The sequence below is a fragment of the Peromyscus californicus genome, unplaced genomic scaffold, assembly GCF_007827085.1.
Source record: "Peromyscus californicus insignis strain IS unplaced genomic scaffold, ASM782708v3 Scaffold_24__1_contigs__length_46423439, whole genome shotgun sequence".
In the NCBI taxonomy this organism is placed as follows: domain Eukaryota; kingdom Metazoa; phylum Chordata; class Mammalia; order Rodentia; family Cricetidae; genus Peromyscus; species Peromyscus californicus.
The window spans coordinates 22664090-22684268 of NW_026294535.1; the positions used below are offsets into that span (position 1 = coordinate 22664090).

General features: G+C 38.2%; 1 long non-coding RNA gene across 1 annotated transcript in view; it reads right to left on the reverse strand.

The window, feature by feature from the left end:
* Positions 1-265: 265 nt before the first annotated feature.
* LOC128120005 (uncharacterized) overlaps positions 266-20179 on the reverse strand; it is a 39479-nt gene continuing 19565 nt past the window's right edge. Inside the window, exons 2-3 of the long non-coding RNA XR_008221749.1 lie at positions 6319-6474; positions 266-6198 (exon numbers count right to left, since the gene is read on the reverse strand). This is a non-coding gene — a long non-coding RNA (uncharacterized LOC128120005). The remainder of the gene's footprint in view (positions 6199-6318; positions 6475-20179) is intronic.

Consider the following 20179-nt stretch of genomic DNA (forward strand, 5'->3'; position numbering starts at 1 on the left):
GATGATACACTTTGCATCTATCTTGCTTTAGTATGAGATACTTCCCTTGGAGGTTTTTTTTTTTTTTCAGCATTCTTGCAAACAGATCCCTCCTTTACAACTGCAACAGAACATCTAAATACTGTGAGTTAAATTAGCTTTGACTCAAAGAGAATCTCCCACTAGAGAAGGAGACAAAATGAACCCTATCTTATTATGCTCAGACATGGCTTGTTGATTAGAATGTGGAATGGGAGGAAAACACAAACAGAGTGATGGACACAGCTGAGGTTTGCATTTCTGTTTATCTGCCATTCCTTTGAACACAGTACAATCTATGCAATGCTCCAGAGAACAATTAACAATTCACATTTAACCACAGGTTTTGATACAGCAACCTCACCTTTTTCCATGAGAAAATATCTGGCTTGACTTTGCCCCCATATAGCATCATTTCTTTGAAGAGCACAGAGATCACAACAAAACAAGTAATTGCCAAGTAAATGTCCTCATCAAGGGGGACACCCCTACTGTAGTATGAGAAGGTTCATAGAATAAAACAAAGTAAACCATAAAGTTATTGCTGGAGATACAGGAAAACATTGATATAATAGTAAAAAAATCTCTCTTTATGAAATGTTAGCATCATTATGTTGTGGTATTTGTTATCTTCTAAAACAATTAGGTTTAGCAATTATTAAAGTAGAATTTGTCAATTGTTGCATTTCTGGGAGATATGAAAAAATTTACATCTGAGAAAAGAGGAAAAAAATCTATTCATGTAGGATCTAAGTAACTCTTGTCCTCCATCAGCTTTGTTAGGTTGGGTTGATTACTGCGTTGTTTCACACAAAGAAAAGCTTATTGAGAGTTCTTAGGACAGATATGGTATTGTTTGTATAAATGATCACTTGTTGAGAGTCATTCTCATTCTTTTGAGTAGAATGTTGCACATTTGTAAAGTCAACACAAGGATCATTAATATATTATCTTCTACCTAATATCTTCACTTCTCTATAGTATTCTTACCTTAGTTAGGTTTTCTATTGTTGTCAAGAGACACCATGACCATGGCAACTCTTATACAGGAGTACATTTAATGGGGTGGCTTACAGTTTCAGAGGTTTAGTCCATTATTGTCATGGTGCCATAGCAGTGTGCAGGCAGACATGGTGCTGAAGAAGGAGCTGAGAGTTCTATATCATGCAGGCAACTGAAAGTACACTGAGACACTAGTTGTGGCTTGAGCATATATGAGGCCACCTCAAAGCCCACCTCCATAGTGATACACTTCCTTCAAAAAGACCCACTCCAACAAAGCCACACCTCCTGATAGTGCCACTCCCTTTGGGGGTCATTTTCTTTCAAACCAGTACATTCTACTCCCTGGCCTCCACAGGCTTGTAGCCATATCATAATGCAAAAATACATTCTGTCCACCTTTAAATGTCCCCATAGTCTCTTCTGAAATTCATACAATCTCTTAACTGTAATCCCCTATAAAATTAAAATAAAAAAACAGATAACATACTTCCTACATATAATGGCCCAGGATATGTGTTACTATTCCAAGATGTAAGGCAGGGAATATAGCAAGGAAATACCAGACCAAATCAAGACCAAAAACCAGCTGGGCAAACTCCAAATTCTGCATCTCCATGTCTGATGTTGAAATGCTCTTCAGATCTCCAGCTCCTTTCAGTGTTGTTCACTGCAACACACTTTTTTCCCTTGGGCTGGTTCCACTCCCTGTGAGCATCTCTCCTTGGCAGGTATCCCACAGCTCTGACATCTCTAACATCTTGGGGTCTCCAAGGCAATCCAGACTTCTCCTTCACAGCTTCACACAATTTTCTCTCTAGGCCTCCGTAGAAACACCCATGACATATGCCTGGCCTCAGCGGCATTTCTTGGTTGCAGAGGGAGATTCTATAAATCCTTTTTTCTATCCTTGACTCCAAAGCCAGCATCATGTGGCTGAAGTTGCCAAGTTATGCTGCTTGCTGGGACTGGAACATGACTCCCTTGTTCATTTAAATCTTCACCAGCTTTCTGTTTTTGATGGTTTCCTTCATTGTCTAAGCTTTGCTGTTCTGGAACTTGCTCTGCTAACCAGGCTGGCTGGCCTCAAACTCAGAGATCTCTGCCTCTTGAGTGCTAGGATTAAAGGCGTGCACAACCACAGTCCAGTTCTAAGCTTTTCTTTAATACCTTTCCACCAGTTGGAAACTTAGCTGGGTGGGATCTTGCCCTGAGGTCACCACCCCCTTTATTCCATTTCTTAATGTGTTTATCTCCTTGAACAGCACAGAACTTAGCTCCATCCCACTTCCTGCTACTGCTTTTCTCCTCAAATTTTACATTTTGTAATTTACCCTGCTCAACTTGCTCCTTTTCATTATAAATCTTAATTATAATTACCACTAATAACCACATGACAGCCTATACTAGGCTGTTTTGAGATTTCCTCTGCCAATGGAATTAATCCAAATCTCTTCACTTTAGCCTCAAGCAGATTCTTCAGACAAGGGCGAAAGGCAGCCATATTCTTCACCAAATATCACAAGAACAGTCTCTAGGACACATATTAGTATTTTCTCTGCTGAAACTTCTTGAGCAAGGCCACCACAATTCAAATCATTCTCAACACCATTGCCTTCCATGCTCTTACTAGTATGGCCCACTAAGCAGTGTTTGAAACATTCCACTACTTTCCTAACCCAAAGTATCAAAGTCTGAATTCCTCCAAACAAAAACATGGTCAGGCCTATCACAGCAATACCCCAGTCCTGGTATCAGCTTCTATCATACATAGGATTTCTATTGGTGTGAAGAGTTACCATGACCATGGCAACTCTTATAAAGGAAACATTTAATTTGATGGCTTAAAGTTTCAGAGGTTTGGTCCATTATCATCTTGGTGGAACATGGTAGCAGGTAAGAGGACATGGTGCTGTAAAAGGAGCTGAGAGTTCTACATCTTATAGGCAACAAGAAGTAAACTGTGACACGGGGTGTGGCTTGAGCATATATGAAACTTCAAAGCCTGCCCCCGCAGTGACACACTTCCTCCAACAAGTCCTCATCCACTCCAACAAAGCCACACCTCCTAATACTGCCACTCCCTCTGGGAGGCCATTTTCTTTCAAACAACCACAATTCTTTTATGCCCTTGAAAATCTTCAGACACAAATAATTCACTAATTTCCAAGCTTAGCAAATAAGACAGGTAGCTTTAACATACTATTTCTCAATACATTAAGCATAAAATTGTAAGTATTTAAAGTCAGTTCGGTACCTTCTTTTGGTATCTTGCCACAGGATACTTTTTAGAAATGTTTACTAGTGTACTTTATTTAACCATTTAACCAATTCTGTTTTATGACCTTACAAACGCTACTTTAGTTTAGAGTTTTGATTGCATGTCTCTAGCAAGCAAGAGCTAAAAACTCTATGCAAGTCTCTGGTTGCTCTATATGATTTTTTTTCACTAATATTCATGATGTATCCTTCAGTCCTTAGTAGAATTTCTTTATTTTCTCTTCTCTCTTCCCTCTCTCTCTCTCTCTCTCTCTCTCTCTCTCTCTCTCTCTCTCTGTACCCCTTCCTCTCTCTGCTCCCTCCAATCCACTCTAAATATAGTATATCTGTTATATATGGATATAATTGATATAACAATTTAATAAGCATATAAGTAGTGTTTTTGTATACTAAATGCTTTATGAATTCAAGGCAAACATGTGTAGTAGTCTATCATGTCTTAGTTTAATTTTCATGACTGTGATAGACACAATGACCACAAGAAACTTGTGGAGAAAAGGCTTTATTTCACCTTATAGCTTATATTCTTTCATGAAAGGAAGCCAGGGAACAAACTCAAGCAAGGCAGGAACCTGGATGCAGGATCTGAAGCACAGATCACAGAAGAATGCTACTTACTAAGTTTCTCCTCTGTGTTGCTAAGTCTGCCCAGGACTACCAGCTCAAGGACAGCACCCCCAACAATATGAAAAAAAATACACTAAATAGGCAGTCACCCAAAAATGGGTGATCAATGTAGCAATACGAGTAAAGCATCTACTTATGATGATGATTTCAATAGCAAACCATCTAATAATCCAGAATCAGAGACTGACTTTAAATAATTTACCAAAGAATTATGAAGTCACTGACATTTCTAAGGTCCCCAACTTGAAATAATTCAAAAGTTAAGCTATTATAGAATAGATTATGAATGAAAACAGCATGTTCATCTTATAATAGATACAACACAAACTTCATAAGCTTAGCAATGCAAATAACCAGCCTAATGTGTTCACTGATTTTGCAGGGTAGGTATTCAAAGTAGGCAGCCCAAAGCCAACAGTGTAACAGCATATTGTTTTAGTTTAATCTTTTTCAAAAAAATTGTTTTTCTCTGCATAGTCTGGTATTTCTTTTTAAAGGAAATCCAAACACTAGAAGTACCAAAATATTTTTGAGCCAAAAAAGCAGCTATGAAATGCAGGTAGTAGGTACAGACCTTGGGTAAGACACCTTAGCTTAGCAATCAAATACAACAACCCCAAGAGAAGACAGAATCTTTCTTGCCTTTTATAATTCGTTTGAGAAGACACGGTATTAGCAGGTGTATCCAAGTGCAAGGAGAGATATCAGGTCCCTGTTCCTGTCAGTGGAAAGTGTGTGGAAGACACCTTAGGGAAAAAGCATGGGACAAAAAGATACATGTGGAGATATTTTGAGAAATGTAATGTTCTGCTGCCTCCACTCTGTTGCCAATAATCCGTTCATTATTCACATGTAAAATTCTCAAGTTTAATCCAATTGAATTATCTGCCTCGAGCTAAACCTCTTTTTGTTGAAATCAGGTCCAGGTGCAGCTAAAACTCTCTAAGTAGCATGGCTTCCACGCATTTCATCAGTGCTGTTGGTACTCGGTCTGAAAGCTTGTGGACAGAAATCACCTTCCCCATACACAACCATACCAATGTGGGATGCCCATAGGATTCTTGCTGTGAACACTACCATTGGAATGAGGTGAGGAAACACATAGGAAACATAGCTATGATATATATGACAGCCATGATAAAACCAGCATGTTTCTTGAGAGAAATTAAATCCAGTCCTACTGCCTGGACATGTTGTTGCTGCTGCTGCTGCTGCTGTTACTGTTCTTGTTGCTGTTGTTGTTGTTACTGTTAGTGTTAGCTCTGCCCTCTGAGCTCCTAGCTCTGCCTTCTAGGACCTGAGATTTTTCTTAAGGAAAAAAAAAAAAGATTCCATTTTTTAGTCTCTATGTATATGCAAGCCACAAAGAGAGTGTGTGGGGGGTGGGGGAGTCAGTGACAACCTTGTAGAGGCAGTTCTCTCCTTTCACCTTTACATAGGATCCTGGGATTAAACACAGGTTGCCAGGATTACATGACAAGCACCTTTTATTAACTAAGGCACCTTGCCAGCCATGGGCTTTGTCTTATTGGTGTTCCTAAGGGCCGCTCATTGGAACAGCCTCTGTGGACCAGCTCCTCACAGCTTGCTATTGCAGCAGGACTGCAAGGTGCCAATGAAGTTGAAATTGCATCCATTAATATACAGCCTTGAGGCCTCACCACATCACTTTATTGTAGTTAGTGATAAGCATTCCAGGTTTAAGAAGGGACGTCACATGCACTACTTATCAGTGGGAGAAGAGGTAAAGGAAAATTCTAAGAAAGACATGGGAGATGGAGGATATTTTATCCATTTTGGAAAATTGTCCCCTCCTGGAGAATGTTGATTTTTTAGAATGGAAAGTTTCTACTACATTCTCAGAATCTTAATCCATTTTAGCTAACACTGGTAAAGTTAGATGTAAAGTCAAATGTATTTAAGGCGCAATGGTCAGTAATGTCTGCAATTTGGCAGAAAATGTATTACTATACCTAATCCCTTACCCTTGAAATAGTTAACATTGACTACATTGCAAGAGCAAAGCAGCTTCACATGCATGAATCTTGAAAATTACCATTCCATCTTCTTTTAGAAGTTGTTTTAGTGTATAGTCGTCTTTTCTCCACACAGTCATTCAGGGACACTAGGCGTGTAGGAGCATCGCTACCATATCCAACATCATTCTTCCAAGGAAGTCTTCCAAAGTGCATAAAGTCAAGTTCACCCAAGGCTACCGTGAGCTGGATAGAGAAGCAGTCTGCCCTTACTTAGTTTGTGTTGGCCAGAAATCTGTAATAGAGAACAGATGGTGGAAATAGGAGCATAGCCTGTGTCTAGGATAAGGAAGCTTTATATTTTTGCTAAAAATTAGTACCCAATTTCCCCAAATGTGTTGCACCCACACCTCACCTTATTTTCTGGCTGTACTCGATCTCCATCTTTGAATATCCCATGTTGCTTAGTATCTTTTCACATCTCTGGTGATTCATAACCATCCTCTTCCGCATAATCTTCCACAAAACTCCACAAACCTCAGGCTTCTTGCCTTTGGGTTGCTAAATTGGGCTTTGGATAATAAATGTGGAGAAAGAATGTCTGAAGATAGCATGAGAGAATCGGGACATTGCTATGTGCACAAAGTGCTAGCTCAGCAAGAATGAGACCTTAAGTTCAGATTTCCAACAACTGTGCATGAGCCAGGCATTGCCTTGGGTATATAATCCTATAGTTTGGCAAAAGCGAGAAGTGGATACTAAGGTTTTGTTGGCCAGACAGTCTAGGTGAATTCCAACATTCAGGTATACTAATAGGTCCCTATCTCAAAAATTAAGGTAGAATGCAACAGAAAACATCTCAATATAAAACTATGATCACCACATGGACACACACAGGTATGTGCACCCAAATACACACATGGAGAGGGAGGAGGAGAGAAGTCACTACATTGATATCCTTCTCTAATTTCCCATGAGCTACTCTGGCAGCTAAGCCTGACGATCCCAGTGGAAACGTGAACTGCTTCTCTCAGCATCTCTTCCTCTTGGCACGAGTAACATCCTCTGAATCCTGCAAACCAGGTTGTTGGCAGTTTCTGTTATGGCTAGTTTCTGTGGGTTTCACCATACTTGGTTGATTCTTACATCCTTTTCAGTCCCTCCCTAAGTAAGAGAGTCCTCATTTATTATTAAGCTTTTCTCAGTTACACTTTGAAATTTCAGCCCTTTTGCACCTGGCCCCTGGTGGATAGCGTCATTCTTATGAAGTTAATTTTGGCCAACATATAATTATAGGATATGTATTTGTAAAAGAGTGGCATTCAGAAAAATAAGAATGGATTGGCTCTATATTAGTTAACTGTTTCTGTATAACCAACTACATCATAATTTAGTGACTTAAGAATGAGCATCTCTTGTTTTCCATGGGTAAGATATCTGGATGTAGCAGGTTCTTTTGGTTCACCTATGGACTGTAATTAGAATGCCAGCTGAGGATACAGTCATCTCAAGTCTTGCCTAGGGGTGGATCTGCCAAGCTTAGTTATGTCATTCTTGGTAAGAATCTATTTTTTTTTTTTGATTATTTGATGCTGTTCTTTGGAGGCCACTCTGTTTCTTACAATGGGTCTCCAAAGAGCAATTAGTACCAAGGTATCTGGCAGCTATTATAGCAAATAAACTAAGCAGGGTGGAGGGCACAGAGTGACTAGTCTCCAATATGACATTGCATCATTTTTGCCATACCCTACACAGCAAAAGCAAGTTAACAGGACCAGTCTATAGTAAATGGAAGATTATACGTGAATATGAGGGTCAAGAGAAGGATAACATTGAAGCCTGCCTTGGAGGCTGCATGCCATATTCCCTACCCTGTCTAAAAGTCCTTGGGTAAGGTACTCAAAGACATCCAATGAGGACTTTTAAGAGGACAATCTACAAACTCTTGTACTTCACTCTTTCAAATAAAGTCAGTACGTAACTGACAACCCTTCCGTTTTGCCGCCCTCATCAGAAATGTATGCCACAGTGAGAACAATTCCACAGCAATATTAGCTGCAAACCACAGTCTTAAGGAGAAAAGTGGACTCTGGGTCTCTACAAATAGCTCAGGCGTTAACTTCTCACTGTTAATTGCTAACTAACTAGTGGTATTCCTAACATAACACTAGTATAATTCTAGTTGTATAACTCTTCCTTGTTCCATAGCCCCAGTAACCTCCCCTAATCAAATAGATTGTCCCTCACTTGCTTAGTATCCAGCAGAAAGTTATGCTCATAAATAGAAGGAAGTCAAATTGATGTCCTTTGCTATATGCTATAATGAATGTTAAGTATGTTCCCTAGAAATCACGTGTCAGAAATTTCAGCTCCGTAAAGCAGAGTCAAGAAGTGGGCCTAATTGAATGTGTTTAGGCCATGAGGGTAGCACCCAAATGAATAGATAAATGTCAGTGGTAAATGATTTGAGGCCTGTGAGCTCCCTCCCTTGTTCATTCTTGCCTTCTGTTTCCTCTCATTTTCGGGAAACGAAGCAGCAAGAAAACCCTCCCTGGATGGGCACTCAATAGTTGATCTTAAACTCAGCCTTCAAAACCCAAAGAATAAATGTCAGTTCTTTATAAATCCCCCAGCTTTAGGCAATCTGTCACAACCCTACAAAATGCATTGTGACATCTATGATGGACATTTCTATTCTCTACAACCATGCCACGTTCTGCTTGAAAGTAAATTTGTATGATGGAAAGGATTTATTGCAGAACATTAGATTTCCAGAGAGATCAGCAAGAGATGTAGACTTCAAAGTATTGAAATTTACGCCAACGAGCCGACTTGACCTGCACACTGACAACCTGCATGCTGTCACTTATTTTCACTCATTTGCTCTGTCATGGAAGATGTGGAACATCTCTCTGAAAGAAGGCAGATGACCTAACAGTGCAGCAGGCCCCCAAGGCTCTTCTACGACATGGTCTTAAAAGAAATCACATTTTTTTATTGTTTTTGTTTTTGAACTGTGAGCCAATAAAGGGCTTCATAACTCAGAGTTCTTTTGAAGTCCTCTTAAATCTCAAAACCAGCTTTAAAAAAATTAGTACTCTCCTAAGCATTAGAATATGATGCTGAAGAGATTACAAATTAACAGCTGGTACATTTAATTAAGCCCTTTTTAACCTGAGAAGCAGAAATAGATATTTAAAAGAATAAAGGGGAAAGAGGAAGAGATTGAATTAGTGCTCACGAAGCCAGGTTTCCCTGTGTCTCTGGGCATCAGTCCTGCCCTTTGAAACAACAAGTTCCAGCAGTTGCAATATTTTCAGATGATACAACATCACATTAGAATGAAGAGATGTCTCATGTCCTCAATCTTGGTAGAAAAATAAAGTTCAAAACAGAGCAAACTCTACCATTATAGGAAATTTAACTTTGTTCCTTACACTGGTTTATTCATTAAAAAAATCAATACAACTTTCTCTCACATTCAAAAAAATATATATTATGAGTAAGAAGGGAATTTCATGGGAAGGAGGGGTAGTATATAAGAGAGGGTATTATTGATGTATAGGATCAAAATGCAGTCTATACATGTATGAAGTTGCTAAAAAATAATTTAAAGGATGCAAATATACACATGAAACAATTCTTCAAAAGACTGGTCTACATACACTAGCCACTCTCAAAAGCCTTCACTCCCAATCTGGTTAAAACCATTAGTTTGCTTCCTTCCATTAACCACTGTTGGCTTGACATAAATTGTCATTTACAAAGGCTCATCTATTGAATGCTATTCCGAGCTCATATCAAGAGGTGACTGGATCAGAAAAGTTCTAACTTTATTAGTTGACTGATCCACTGATGGGGTCCTAGCTGGATGGGACTCCTTGAAAGAGTTAGGTCACTGGGAGGGCATCTTTGAAGTGTACCTTGTCTATCAACACACACCCTTTCTCTCCTTCCTGCCTTCCATGATGTGATAGGGGCAGCTTTCCTCTATGAAGAGATACCATGATACTCTTCTGCTTTGTCATTTCAAGCCTATGGCAATGAAACCAGTTGACTATATGCTAAAGCCACTTGAAACCATGAGCCCAGATAATGCATTTCTCTGTGTCTTTCTCTCATGCACTTTTCAAAATCACAAAAACCTGAGTAACACAAGGAAAACCTTCGGTATTGCATTGTTGTACCGAGATATACAGAAAGTTAACAGCATCTGAAAAGAGACTTTCCAACTTTGCTCTCAATTCCAGATTTTTCCTTTTTATTTGATTCAGCTTACCATTTCTTAAGGAGTAAAGGCTTTTTTTAAAAGATAAGTTTTCAAGATTTCTCAGTTCTCTGTTTCCTTTACATTTTCCCCTGGGCTGTCCTTTTTTTCTAAGTTTCTGTTGCCATTGTGGCACAAACTCTCAGTTTCTTGCCCATGGTCTAAGGTCACAGACTAACCTGACCAGTACTTGCAAACTCTTCCCAGAGCAAACTTGAGCCAGATTATCAGAACTTGTGACAGTAGGTTGCAAATTTTCCAGTTTTTTTTTTAGCTGTTTTGTGTCAAAGTAGGAGACCATGGTAAATGAAGACCACATGAGAACAGGAAGAAGCAAAGTGCTAGAGAGGCCCACAGAAATCCACAAAGATACCCACACAACAGACTGCTGGCAATGGTCGAGAGACAGCCCGAACTGACCTACTCTGGTGATGGGATGGCCAAACACCCTAATTGTTGTGCTAGAAACCTCATCCAACTACTGAGGGATCTGGATGCAGAGATCCATGACTAGGCCCTGGGTGGATCTCTGGGAGTCCAATCAACAAGAATGAGGAGGGTTTATATGAGCGAGAATTGTTGAGACCAAGGTTGGATAAAGCACAGGGACAAATAGCCAAATGAATGGAAACACATGAACTATGAACCAATGGCTGAGGGGTCCACACTGGATCAGGCCCTCCGAATGGGTGAGACAGTTGATTGGCTTGATCTGTTTGGGAGGCATCCAGGCAGTGGGACCAGATCTTGTGCTCATTGCATGAGTTGGCTGTTTGAAACCTGGGGCCTATGCAGGATTGTTTGGCTTGGCCTGGGAGGAGGGGACTAGACCTACCTGGACTGAGTCTACCAGGTTGACCTCAGTCTGTGGGGAAGGCTTTGCCCTGGAGGAGATGGGAATGGGGGGGGCGTTGGGGGGAAGGTGAGGGGGACGGGAGGGGGGAGAACAAGGGAATCCGTGACCGATATGTAGAACTGAATTGTATTGCAAAATAAATTAAAATAAATTAAAAAAAAAAAACAAAAACTAAAATATACAAATTTACAGTTTTATTAATTCAAAATAAATAAAACAGTCATACACATATTTATGCATGTATATATTGCCATTTGCTTAAAATTTGAATGCATTTTACCATTCTTTACGACTGTGACTTTATTGACATTTATCTAGAGAATGCAAATGCTATCTGTGGGTCATCGCATATTTCTTCTCAGATCTGCCTTAAGTAATATATAAAACTGACCATGATGTGCATGACTACATCAGATAAATCAACAAGTACTACTGATCCAAACTTCAAAGAGTAACTGTGAAATACTTGCCAGCACATTGTTGTCTGTCCACATTGGCAAGCCAATATTTTTATTCTCATCCCCTACTGATGCACAGTCTATTAGAGGATATGGATCCATATGGAAAATGAGTTATTATTCTACAGGACAAATCCTGTTAGAGAATACAGCTCTGGCCTGTAAGCACTGTTTCACATGAGTGCTGTGGGGTGTTTGGTAGGCTGTGAATATGTGTTGCTCTGATTGGTTGATAAATAAAACACTGATTGGCCAGTGGCCAGGCAGGAAGTGTAGGCGGGATAAGCAGACAAGGAGAATTCTGGGAAGAGGAGAGCTGAGTCAGGAGATGCCAGCCTGCTGTCCAGGGAGCAGCATGTAATGGCACACAGGTAAAGCCACAGAACACATGGCAATATATAGATTAACAGAAGTGGGCTGAGTTTGTGTGTAGGAGCTAGTCCATGGTAGGCCTGAGCTAAGGGCTGAGCAGTTTTAATTAATATAAACCTCTGTGTGTTTACTTGGGTCTGAGCAGCTGTGGACCGGATGGGAGACAAGAAAGCTTCTGGCTACACATGAGGTGCAGGCATACAGACAAGAGTCAATATGAAACAGGAGAGAGGAAAAAGCTCCAAAGACAAAAAAACAAAAAAACAAAAAACAAAAAAACGGACTTTAATGATGAAGACCTGGAGCAGCTAAGCATCATGGTTTACACTGTGAGCTTTCCATCTATATCCAATCCAAATTGTGATACACAGCAAGAAACAAACACCTGCATTTTTATGGGTTCAGAACGTAACACTCAAGTGTCTGGCCTTCCGATAGAAAAAACTTTGTGGATGAGTTTTGAAGTATAATCAGGAAAATTCCCATTCTGTACGAGTACTTCACTCTCTTTGATGTTTACTGTATAATTCCTCTGTCTCAAATGCAAAATGGTAAAGCTATTCATCTTTCCTACTTCCTCATTATTTCTGAGTCATAGATTTTGGCTGAAATTATTTTTAGCAGAACTTTTTGGAAAAACTTTTTTTATGTCATGTCATACTAGTTATTACAATAGTCATTTATTATCAAAAATGATTTCCATTCTGAATAGTATTCAATTGTATGTTATACTTAGTATTTTCTATATAAAACTGCTCTCTCAAAAACTATAAAAATAGCACTTCTCATTATCTTCTGATAATTACTATGATAAATCTCATTATCAAGAAAAATAAAGGTTAAACTATGCGTGTTCATTAAAGTTGTGTTACAAATATTGTTAATTTTAATCTCTGAAAAATAAGACTTTTGAAGAAGACTTTTTAAAATATAAATTGTGTAACATATTTTATAACTTTGAATTATAAATCTATTTTCCATATATCATGAGTTATGCTTTCAAATCTATGTTTTTTCTGTATGATAGAAACCAAGTAAGTTCATTATCTGATAATAAAATGGATTCCAAGCTATGTTACAGGCCTGTAATTTCAGCTATTCAAATGGCTGAAGCAGGAGAACCTCAAAAGTCCTGGTTCAACTACAGAGTGAGTTCACAAGTATGAGCAACATACTAAGACCCTGTTCCAAATTAAGAGGTGAAAATGGGGTTATGTACATGGAGTGCTTGTCTGACAAATACAATACCTTAGAATCAATCTCTGCGGTTTAAAGCTAATGACTTGGGATTCATGTAACAAGAAAAGGTTCCTTTTTATTTTTGTGCCTTTGTAACTTACTCAAGTTTGTTACAAGGAAGTTTCCCAAGGGCAAAAAAGAAATTGAGTCAGTGATTGAAACCTGATCAATTTATTATATAGATCGTTGTGCCTTATGTTGTTAAAGGCTTAACATTAAATGGATGGTCTGGTAGAAATGAGAAAACCAAACAATTTAGCAGTGTGTTGCTTCTGCATTTCTTTCAAAATATTAGTTACTTCTTATCTGTTCAGGCAGTTATAGAAGTTTATGGTTTTTTTTTTATCTCAATCCATATACACTTTATGTTTGGTTGTCTTCCACATTTTTCTTAATGAGAACTTAATATTACTAAATTAATATGGTAAGATCAATTTATATGGAAGCTTGTTTGCACCCGTGGCTAGAATTCTCCCAAACTCTGTACAACCAATAATTTTTCCGTATTTATCTTTGTGAAATAAAACGGGGAACCCAGATGAGGATTATTATTTGAAAACCCAACATTTGCACGTGCCATCTTTAAAACAAAATTAAAAACATAGGAACTTCTAACGATAGTTCCATAGCAGCATATAGCATTATGGGAATTAAAAAGGTATGTACCATGGGGCATGCTTATCGTCCCATCCCTCAGGAGGTTGAGAGGCAGAAAAACTATGAATTCGGGGCCACCTGTAGTTACCTACTAAACCTTATCTCAAAAGTGATAAGAACCAAAGGAGAACATAGGCAAGTGGGGTTAAAACTGAAATGTTTCTCATGTTCAAAAAAATGTTCAAAGTCTTAGGAGAGAAACTTAGGCTAGTAACTTAATAACTTTATGATTTCAAATGAAAATCTCAAATACACTCTTTCAATTCTCTAATTCAACAGCAGGAATAACTGTTACACGTGACCATTGTTTTTATTAATTCAATGACTAACTTAGTTTACTTAAAGGATTAGCTCTTAATACTATATTGGCCCACCAAAAAAGCACATTTTCTCTTTACTCTACTATAGGTCTTCACAATAGCCACACTACCTGAACAAAATATTTACCTTAGTTTCAAGTATTTCTAAAGGAAATAATTATATATCCTCATTGTTCTATATTAAGTTATAAAGTAGGAGACATCACACTTTAAAAGAAAAAAAAGTCCTCTTCATTTGCAAAATAGTCTTATCTATTCTTGCCACTATAGAAAAACACCAAGGACTTATTAATTTGTAAATAAGAAAAATTTATTGCTCACATTTGAACATCTGGGAAGTCCAAGGCCAGGTGCAGCATTGGTAAACTTGGTGTCTGGTGACAGTTTACCCTTATTGTGTTCTCAGATGGTGGAAGATACAAAGGCACAAGAGACTAGTGTGCTTTCTTCTGCCACTTCTGCCACCAAAAGCAGGAAGACAACTCCATCCATGAGGTGAAGGGAGGAAGATCGAGAGTTCAAAGCCAGACTTGGCAACATACTGAATCTGAGGGGAACTGAGATACTTGAAAGCCTATTTCAAATTAAATAAACAAACATATAAATACACATATAAACTTCTTTTCATAAGAAAGTCCAATTCCTCTACTTGCCAGGAGGAAAGGTCAGCCTTTTGTGGACCTAGCTACAAATAGTAGATCCAGAGTGAAAAATCAAATCAGAATCTGATTAGCCTGCTCTTAGATGGCAAATAATTAACCCCTAGGCATTACTGATGGATCCATGCATTTAGTTCTGCCTCCCATGCTATGTGTTATTGCATTCTGGCAAAATACTGTAATTTCAACAGAGAGATGTTCCTTTGTATCTGATTAAAAAGAACATGCTTAACATTAGTTATTAGTCTACATACAATTATACATATGATGTGTGTGTGTGTGTGTGTGTGTGTGTGTGTGTGTGTGTGTGTGTGTGTGTGTGTGTTATGTTTCAGAGGCCCAAACAGAACATACTAGAGCAGCTTAGAATTGAACACAGAACCAAGAGCACAATATTCTTCTCGTGATGAAAACACGAAAATCAGACTCAGTAACAGACAAACTAATGAAGTAGTAAATGTCACCTACTCCATGAAGAGAAGGTCTTCAGTTTCACTAGTATCAATACAAAAAGCATTCCGAATAAATTTGTTAATATGAACTCCACCAATTTCCTAAGAGTACTCATATTTACAGCCATTTGGAAATCTAGAAACACAAATGCCATTAGCCTTCTAAAGAGTAAATCAGACTTAATACTCCCCAGCTTTTTTTCCCCGAAGTGTGTATTTTTCTACTGCAGAGATTACGGACGCAGTGAGGGAGAAGCTGGCAACTCTGTCTTTTATTCCATTACTCACTCAGGATGGGGGATAAAAGCCTGAGATAAAGAATATAAAGCTTCTTTTAGACCAAAGAGCCCTATTTTACTGCATTAGATCAGTACTGCTAGGGAAAGCATTTTCCCGTAATTGTGGAGAAAAATGTCCCTTCTGGAGTCAATGGGAGATCATGATGACTGTGAGCCCCACCGTGGCATCTGCAGATATGGACGCAAGTGAAAGGAGTGTGAGGCACACACTTGGAAACACACCTGGAGCTGCGTGACTTCTTAGTCGTTTTAGAGATGAATCCAGAGTGTATATCCATGGGACTTCAGAAACACTTCCATGATCAGCTTGCCTTGGCTATCCAAATACAGGAATGGCTTATACTATGTTTATTTCATTCCTGATTATAATTGAAACGTAGGAAAAAGGACAATGACCCACAATTGTTTCGAAAACTCTGTTTCTAACCCGAAGCAAAGTTTATCAATACAATTTTCTTGGGTTCAAGTCAGAAGTTACAGCAATGTCTAGAATATCTATCATGGAAGTTTCAAAAAATATTAAACATAGTTTATCTTTAGTAGAATTCACCAAACCTTTATAAGAAGCATGCAGCATTCCTGTTATTGACCTTAAGTTACAAAGGTTAAAAAAAATAAGAGTCAGGTTAACATTATCTCTCAGACACAAAATATAAGCACATTGATATTGTATGATGTTTTCCCTTCATGATCCAATAGAACCTGACAAGCTGGACAAAAAAGACGAAGATAACATTAAGACAAATGCAGTCCAAAAATTCTAAAATTTCCTAGAGAACAGATTATTTTTCCAAGCTAATGTTGCCCAGAATCATTATGGGAATAAATATAGTTTATTTTAAAAAATGTATATCTAACTTAAGACTTAGTAAAAAAATATAATTATTTCTAAAAAGCCTGTAGAGCTAACCTAATTTCATACAACAAATTCAATAGCTCCCAAAGTTATCATCATTTAGGCTTTTATTTAGCTGTCTTGATTTTGATGAATCATCCATATTTCAGGGGTATATTATTGGAAATAAGCCTACTTTTTATATCTACTTAAAACCATGGCCAACTTCCAAAGTATGACTTAAGATATCTAAAAGAAACACAACTACATGAACACACACACACACACACACACACACACACACACACACACACACACAAACAGGGTATAGATCCATGATTGATAGATGATGGATAGATAGATAGATAGATAGATAGATAGATAGATAGATAGATAGATGATAGATAGATGAGAGAGAGAGAGAGAGAGAGAGAGAGAGAGAGAGAGAGAGAGAGAGAGAGAGAGAGAGAGATTGATTTTAAGCTGTTGGGAAAGAATAATGCTTCCAAACTCTTAAATATTACATGTGGAGAAAGATGTAAACTATTGTGCTCTTGAACCCATAATTGTTGTTACTGCGAATGGTTTTTAAGTGTACTCTTTCTTGCTCATTCTTAAAGGCAATTTAGATAATTTAGATGGCCAGTGTACATTTAGCCTAAGGCGTGGCAAACAGCATAAGACTTGTAGATCTATTGTACACAAAATGTGCTGCAGAGTTCACTGGCAAACGAGTCACACTTATTTCAGACACTTACTTCTCCACTGTTTTAGGAAAAAATAATACTTTTAAATTCACAGAATTTTCTTAAGCTCGTACAAAGGAATATTTGTCATTGGCTTCAGATGTGTTTTGCTCATACATAGCAACAAATCAAAGCATGGTGTTAAAAGAAAGTGATGCTTGTGAGTGAGCAGAAGAAACAAAAATAAATAAATAAAATAAAAATAAAGAAGAAATAAAGAACCTGAGCTGGCTTCTCATTCATGAGTTCATTTTGTTAGTACATGAATTCATGAGTTCATTTTGTTAGTATACAAAAAATCAATTATTATTTTCAAAAAGCAATGGATAAATCAATTCTGCTGATAGGGTCAAATCAAAATGTTTTCATCAAAACTTACTACACTTAGTGTAATGTCTGCACTGTGTGACTTGAGCAAATACACTCCTTTCCACATTTGATAGTTTCTTAGAAGCTATTCCTGTGATACTCCAATTCTACTTTGATTTTCACAAAGTAAAATGTGAGAGAGATTGTCACAAGGACTTTTAAGGTACTTACAAGATGATTTAGCCATTTTAGGGAACTGTGCCATATTCTCCCTTCTCTCTCAGCATGCCCATTTTGTTTAAAGGGTTCACATAGAATCTCTTGATTTTTCGTAAAAGACTTTTGTAATTCGCTGAGAGATGTCTTCAAAAAAGCAGAGTTCTGAAAAGTTTGCACTTCTCCAGCAATGCCAACCCCCAAACTTGGCAGATGTCTAATTATTATTGCAGTTTTTCAAATAGACTTTTTATGACTCACCAAGCCTATGAAATCAGTTCCATTAAAAGACATCTCCTATATTATGATGTCAGAATATCCTGATTTATATGCTATCTTCTGAGACTCGTGTGCTTAATCAGCCTTTGCCACAAACATGGCAATACATCTTGTTCTCATAACTCGCTCCTGCTCCCCATTTCATCCCTTCCTCCATCCACTCATCAGAGCCTCAGAGGCAGTAAATATCAATTGTTCCCTGTAAGAGGTAGATAGAATAATCATATTTCCAGGAACTCTTAGTACAGGTCATGCCACCATAGTCCTTTCGTAACAAATAGATACTTACTTCTTTTATACTACAAGGCCAAGTGCAATGTGTTTTGCAGTCTGTATCCAAAGATATTTATTAAAATGCTATTAAATTAGCACTCTGTAATTCCAATGTCAACACATATGCATTTTTTTGTCCTTAGCATTATTCTTTGAAAGGATCTTGTACTTTTTGAAATAAAAGTTATGCGTGAAAACAATCTACCCAAATTTAAAATGTACAAACTGTTGGAGCCACTAATGGGTTTTAAGGATAAGCTTTAGTTTCCTTTCAGATGTTTTATAATCAAATGAGAAAAGTAAATTGCTTTAAAGTGCTTTCCATTAAAGGAATTTGGAGCTGTATATCAAATTATCATGGTGAAATTCACATAGCTTTATAATAACCAGCAAAGCTATCATAGTAAGAAAACACCTTAAATCACATATAAAGAAGCAGAAATCAAATTCCCGAAGACAACACACTATCAATATGCCCAAAGGTCTAGGATTATATTTTTCAGTGCTAGGGTTTGAACCCAGAGTCTTGTATCTGCTGGGTTAGTGCTCCACCACTCTGCCATATCCTCTAAGACTTTGAATATTGCTCCCCAGAAACTTGTTCTTTGTATCTAGTGTGTCCTTCAGTCTCAGAACAAAGGCTGTCTATACATGACACTCTTCAATTCTTCACAAAGCTAGGAGGGTTTTAATACTACATTGGCCCAATCACATTTCCATTATATCAAAGAGAGCCGCATGTTCATGGAACCCTGCTTTCTGGATTTTCTACATTATAGGTGATGTTTTCCAACAATGGCATATTAGGCACGCATTGTATGTAGGCTCTCTTCATCTTGGAAAGTATTATTAGTTTGTTTATCTAAAAGGCAAGTTTGAAAGAATAATTAAGCTGCATCACTTGTCTCTTTTTCTTTCCTTGTGGGGCATAAATGTACAGCAGCCTCACTAATTGAATGTCCTCCCAGAGACCCAGACACACTGTATACACAGTCCAGATACCTAGACAACTTCTGAAAAGTCTCAGCTCACCCTTTGTGAGACATAGACTTAAGAAGGATTGAGATGACACATCTCCAAAGACCACAGTCTAAATCATTCTAGCACATTAGGACTCAACATAATATTAATTTTATATATAGGAAATCACCATTTCACTGGCTTTAATTGCATATTAAACAAGTCATACACATATTTCCTAGAGCAAAGACTTGTTTGCCTTAAATACGTTATTGTCAGATGTTTTTTATTATTTTTGGGGAGAGTGGAGAGATGACTTGGTAGATCTGATCGTGACTACCCTAACTGTCATCATAGAGCCTTTCTCCAGTAACTGATGGAAGGAGATGCAGAGATCCACAGCCAAACACCAGGCCGAGCTCCAGGAGTCCAGTTCGACGAGAAAGAAGAGTGATTCTATGAGCAAGGGGCATCAAGATCATGATGGGGAAACCTACAGAGACAACCAAACCAAAGTAGTGGGAACTCATGAAATTTAGATCAACAGCTGTGGAGTCTGCATGGGACTTGACTAGGCCTTCTGCATAGCAAGACAGTTGCGTAGCTTGATCTGCTTAAGAGGCCCCCTGGCAGTAGGATCAGAATCCATCCCTGGTGCATGAGCAGACTTTTTGGAGCCCACTACCTATGATGGGACACCTTGCACACCTTTGAGGCAGAGGGAGGGGCTTGGACCTACCTGGACTAAATGTACCTCCACATAAGAGGTCATATCTTCTTGTAGGAGGGAATGGCGAGTGGGTTGGAAATGGAAGGCTGGAGGGATGGGAGGAGGGAAGAGGGAAATTTTTGATTAGTATGTAAAATGAATTAAAAAAAATGTCTTAATTAAAAAAAGAGTACTATGGCTTTTCCAATGGACCCATGTTCAGTTCCTAGCACCTACATGGAGTTTCAAAAACATCTGTAACTCCAGTCCCAGGGGATCTGATACTCGCTTTTATGGCCCTCATGGATACCAAACATTCACTCAATGAAAATACGTAAGTGCAAGAAAAACACTCATGCATAAAATAAGT